This window comes from Apium graveolens, chromosome 9, assembly GCF_009905375.1.
Source record: "Apium graveolens cultivar Ventura chromosome 9, ASM990537v1, whole genome shotgun sequence".
NCBI classification, from domain to species: domain Eukaryota; kingdom Viridiplantae; phylum Streptophyta; class Magnoliopsida; order Apiales; family Apiaceae; genus Apium; species Apium graveolens.
Window position 1 is genome coordinate 232,794,205 of NC_133655.1, and position 5,733 is coordinate 232,799,937.

Sequence of the window (5,733 nt, forward strand, 5' to 3'; positions counted from 1 at the left end):
AGTTCTGTTGATTGAATTATTAAAGACAGAAGTAGCAGATCATTCAACACACATTGAATACACTTCATCTACTTAAGAACAAAAACAACATAAGCCTCAGAAGCATATCATCTCTCACTGTTGCAAATTCAAGACCATTAATTTCTAGTAATTAAAGTTAAATCTAAACCACTAGAAATCATTCTCTTGTTCTTGTGTAACTATCTAGCGGATCAAAATCCCTAGAACTTAATCTCAAATTACTTCTAGCATTTGATCCTTTTTTACAAAAATAGAAAAAGTTCATGTCGAATTTATTCTAGATTTGTAATAATTTATTTGAGATTAATCCCTTGTAAACGATACCGTTGTTGTAAAACCTTTCAAGTTTAATAATAATTTTATTTAACTTGACTTTTGTTTCAATTTCTTATTCCGCATTAAAATCTATTAAACAGTAAAGTTTGTATTCAACCCCCCCCCTTCTACAAACATATTGGGCCCTAACAATTGGTATCAGAGTCTTCTGATTAACAAACAAATCAAGATCCTAGACTTTTGTGATTTTTCAACTCCTTTAATTTTTATTTCTTCAAAAATTCATAATGACTTCACGAAAAGTTGGAACCGTTAAAATTCCACTATTTGATAAAGAAAATTATATTATGTGGAAGAAGAAGATGCTCTTGTTTTTACAAGTTACAAATCCCAAATATCTGGACGTGTTAAAGAAGGGTCCAAAAATTCTGATGGTTATTGAACCAGAGGTTATAAAAGATAATGTTGTAATTACCAAAGCTAGAACCTATGCAAAAGAGCCTGAGGATTTTACTCCAACTGAAAAGGAAGAAGCCTCCTTGGATGCCAGCCTTCAATTAATTTTAGTTGATTCCCTTGATCCCTTGATGAACAGACATGTGATGAACTGTAAAAATTCCAAACACATCTGGGAAACTATTGAGGTAACTAATGAAGACACAGAGGAAGTTAGGGAGAACAAGTTAGAGATCCTAACCTCTGAGTATGAACATTTTAAATCCAATCCAGGAGAAGGAATTACTGAAGTGTTTGAGAGGTACAATGCATTGATCAACAACCTTAACATAAATGGAAAATATTATTCATTCAGGGAGGTCAACAAAAAGTTTCTTTTAACATTGCCAACTCATCTTGAACATAGAATCACTGCCATAAGAGAAGCGATAGATCTGAGTGAGATTTCTTTGGAAAGGCTCTATGGTGTGTTAAAAACCTATGAGTTGGAGCAGATTCAGCAAAAGGAAGTCTACGAGAAAGGTAGAGTGGTCAGCATGTCTACTGCTCTAGTAGCTAAAGGTCAACAACAACAACAACAATCTCAACAGTCAGAGAGAATGGTACAGTCTTCTAAGGCTGAGGAAAATGTGATAGTAGCAGAATATGATCCTCCTACTACAAATCAATCCGGTGATGATTTTTACTCCTTGGAAGAGCTGGAGCATTTGGAAGATGAGTCAATGGCCCAGATTGTCAAAAGATTCTCCAATGTCAGATTCAAGAGAAATCCCAAGTTCAAGTACAAGTCCAACTACAACAAATTCCAGAAAGGTGGATCTTCATCCTCTAACACCAGCAGTGGTGGATACAAAACAGGGATGGTTGATCGGAGCACCATTCGATGCTTTAACTGCAATGAGTTGGGGCACTTTGCCACAGAATGCAGGAAGCCAAAGCAAGTAAGGAAGCACTCTTATGATTCAAATCAGAAGAGTAAATATGAAAGGGCTTACCTGGCAAAGGGAAGAAGCTGGGATGATACTGATAGTGAAGATGAAGAAGATGGGAATCTTGCTCTTATGGCTATTGATGGAAATACTTCATCGTCAAGAAAAGAGGTAAAATTTACTGATGCTGAATTAGTTTATCATCTAGGAGGTTCCTTAGATTGTGCTCGTCGCGATAATGAACTGTTAATTCAACAGATCAAATACTTTGAGAAAGAGGTCAATGAATTAAAACTTGTGCACATTAATCAAGACAAGTTAAAAGAACAAATATCTTTTCTAGATAATAGAGTTAACTGTTATAGACAACTCGAAACTATTCTCAAAGACAAGCTCACCGGTCTTGAGACTAAGGTTAAAGCTTACTTTAATTCTTGTTCGAAGGCTAAAGAGTTCTACAATAAGCAAGCTATTAATCAAACATCTGGAATAGGTTTTGATTACAATGTTGCTATTGGAGAATTAGGCATAAACTCCCCTCCTCATGTCTGTGCTAAAGGTAGGGAAGTACCACATGTGCTTAAGGGTGTTGCTAAACCCCTCTATAAAGAATCAACTGCTGAACCATTTGATGAGACCTCCTTTTTTATTCAAGAAGAAATACGTGCTGAAAATCTTGCTAATGAGAAGGTTGTTTCCAAACCAAGTGTGTCGAAAGTTCCAGTCAAAGTTGTGAAAGCAACTGAGACTAACTCAGACACACATGAGTTGAATAACAAAAATGCCATGTCTACCATGCATAATTTGCCTGTTGTTAATCCCTCTCATAAAGTATGTGGTGTTCCTAATTGTATGTCTTGTACTTTTAATTTGATGTATGCTTATTTTAATGGTAAGCAAGTTTCTAGTGATAAGACTACTCCTCGTCAGCATGTGAATAATATGAAGCATGATAGCTCTAAGACTGCTAGTCCTCCTAAGGATAGAAAGGAGACATTTTTGCCTAAGCCTAAACATAAATTTGTTAAGGCTGTTTACAAGGTCAAATGTCCAGTCGTTGAGAAATTTGAGAACAAAAAAATTAAGAATGTTGTTTTGCCTGATAAAGGCCAATTCTACAAGTATGCTGGACCCAACCAAGCTTGGGTTCCGAAGAAGGTCTAATCCATTTGTATTGTAGGGCATTAAATAGGTGGAACCGGTAGTGTGGATTCTTGACAGTGGATCGTCAAGACATATGATCGGAGATAGAGCCCTGATATCAAATGTGGTTGAAAAAACTGGCCCAGTGGTTACCTTTGGAGATAACAGCAAAGATTTAACTGAGGGATATGGCTGTTTGCAAGTTAGAAATGTTATCATTGAAAATGTGTATATTGTGTAAGGACTTGAACACAATCTGCTTAGTATCAGTCAGTTCTGTGACAAGGGCTACTATGTTTTATTCGACAAGCTGAAGTGTCAAGTCCTGCATAAGAAAAATGAAAAACCCTCCTTGGTGGGAATCCGAAAAGGAAATCTATTCGTAGCTGACATGAACTCGGGAAGCTGGTATCCAAACCAGATGACAACTTTGTAATTGGTACAAGGATAACCAGAAGTCAAATTGGATGACAATGGCATTGTTACGAGGGACAAGGCCAAACTGGATGCTAGGTTATTATCAAGAAGCAGTATCTAACATATAGCACCAGTGACGAGACTTGAAGATATTACGACATATCAGGCACCTGATGCACATTACACTTGGAATTGGACTCTAGTAGATGTGTACAAGTACACTCCTGGTTGGTGAGTTAAAAAAGGAAGTCAATGCACCACAGTTCATGGACTTTACAGTTGAAGATCTATTGGACTATGCAATCTCTTCTTCACAATCTCACTTCAGGTTGGTATGAACTAGTGTACTACTCAAGAAATCGTCAAGGACATGGTACGACACTCTAACTGAAGTTACAGTTTAATATGAAGTAGTAGAGTCGTCATATTAATAACACTCTTATCACTAGGCACAACCATATTGTTTTATATGTGCAGTGTGAAAGGAATATGTCCTAAGTCCAATCATGTATTAGGATTTAGGAATAACTTTTATATAATCTGTTTTGATTTCATTGATATTAATAAAGACTTGTTTTGTTTTTATTACGGGCTCTATCTATTTAAGTGTTTAAATAAGATATACCATAGTTTAGAGTAAAGCCTTTTATGGATTATGATGAGATCATAATAGTGAGACCTAAAGAGATGATAACTCTAAACTTAAATAGTTCCTGGTCATAGGATTACTAATTGGTAATTAATAATCCGCAAAGATCGGTACATACTATGCTTGCTTCATTATGAAGGATGTCTGTTCTCATAGACATTTGTGTGGTGACACTATAGCTAGTATGTAGGTGCTTATTATGGAATAAGTTCACTGAACATGACTCGCACAGCTGAACAACTGATGGAGTTCACTCACGTGTCAGCAGTTGTTCACTTAGTGATAGTTGTACAAGTATCCTTAGACTTGAGGTCATCATATTCATCTTGTGTACACTGAACTATGCTTTGGTTTAGTTCTTAGTCTCCAGGGACAATTATTAGGGCTCTTCTGGGTATAGGAATTTGTACACGAAGATAGTGTATGATCAATAAAGGATCTACCCCTTCCAGTGAAGGAAGCGAATGTTCAAGGCTGATCCACTTATGCTAGTTCAGGAATCTCTGGCCAGAGTAAATGAAATTAGAAAGGAGTTTCTAATTTGCATAGAACTATGCATAGTAAATGGTAAGCAAGTGATTGAATTAGATAGGCTTGACACGAGATCCATGCCTTGTATTTAATCGGGACATTGTAGGGTAGAAGGAGTTTATTGTACGGTAACTATTCACTGACAGGTTCTTGGTATTCTAAGCAGTGAATTCATATTATCCGGATAGTCGCGATATGTTGAAAAGTATCACTCACGATGTAGAATAAATGTGATTAATTAATTAATCATATTTAATAAATTAGAGAATTTATATAAATAATGATAAAATAGTTTTATTATTATTTATTTCTACTACCGGCTTAATATTGAACCTACAGGGTCACACCATAAAAAGAGAATGATTTTTTTTTTGGTGGAGGAATTAATTAATAATGGCTAATAATTATTTATTTGTGAAATAAATAATTAATTGGAAAATTTAATAATTGATTAAATGAGATTTAATTGATTATAAATTAATTAAGAAAAGTTCTTAATATTATTAATTAAGGATTTAATTTTTGGAAATTAAATCAAGAGAGAGAATTATTTCTAAAGTGTTTAGAAAAAGGATTAATAATTAAAAGGTGTTTTAATTATTAATGAGAATAATAAATGGGATAATAATAATAATATTTATGGGAAAATTTCAGCTGAAAATTTTGCCTATAAATACACTATTATAGACCCTATTTTATTCGAACCCGAGAAACCCAAAAGTTTCAGAAAACCAAATTCTCTCCACCTCCTCCTCCTCCTAAAAGTCGTTTTCTTGGTGGATACCGGTGGAGTGCTTCACACTTGAGGAGCAACTGCTAAGGATCTCTGATCGTTGTCTCCGAATTATTTTTAAAAGGTTATATTCGATCCCTCGAATTTTTATTCCCGATTTATATGCTTTTATTTGGATTTTGTGTGTGTAAAAGTGTTTTGCCACGCCCCGCTGCGTTTAATAATCCAACAATGGTATCAGAGCATAGGTTGTATGCATATAGATCTGTGATAAAAATTTTAAAATTTTATGTGCTTGTATGAATTAATTATGATTTTTACAAGTTATATCATGGATTAATTTTGTCTGATGAGAAATCGTTTCTCAGAATAATTTTGAATGTTGATCTGGGTTCTACAAGTGTTGTAGATCGTCTGGGTATTTTTTTTTATAATTTTATGATGTATAGATTTTTTATTATGAATTTTTGAAGTTCTTGTAATTAAAATTCGTAATTAAATAATTATATATATATATATGAATTGTATGTATGTATATATCTATATCTGCATAATCTGTACTACTGTCTGTTGTTTGC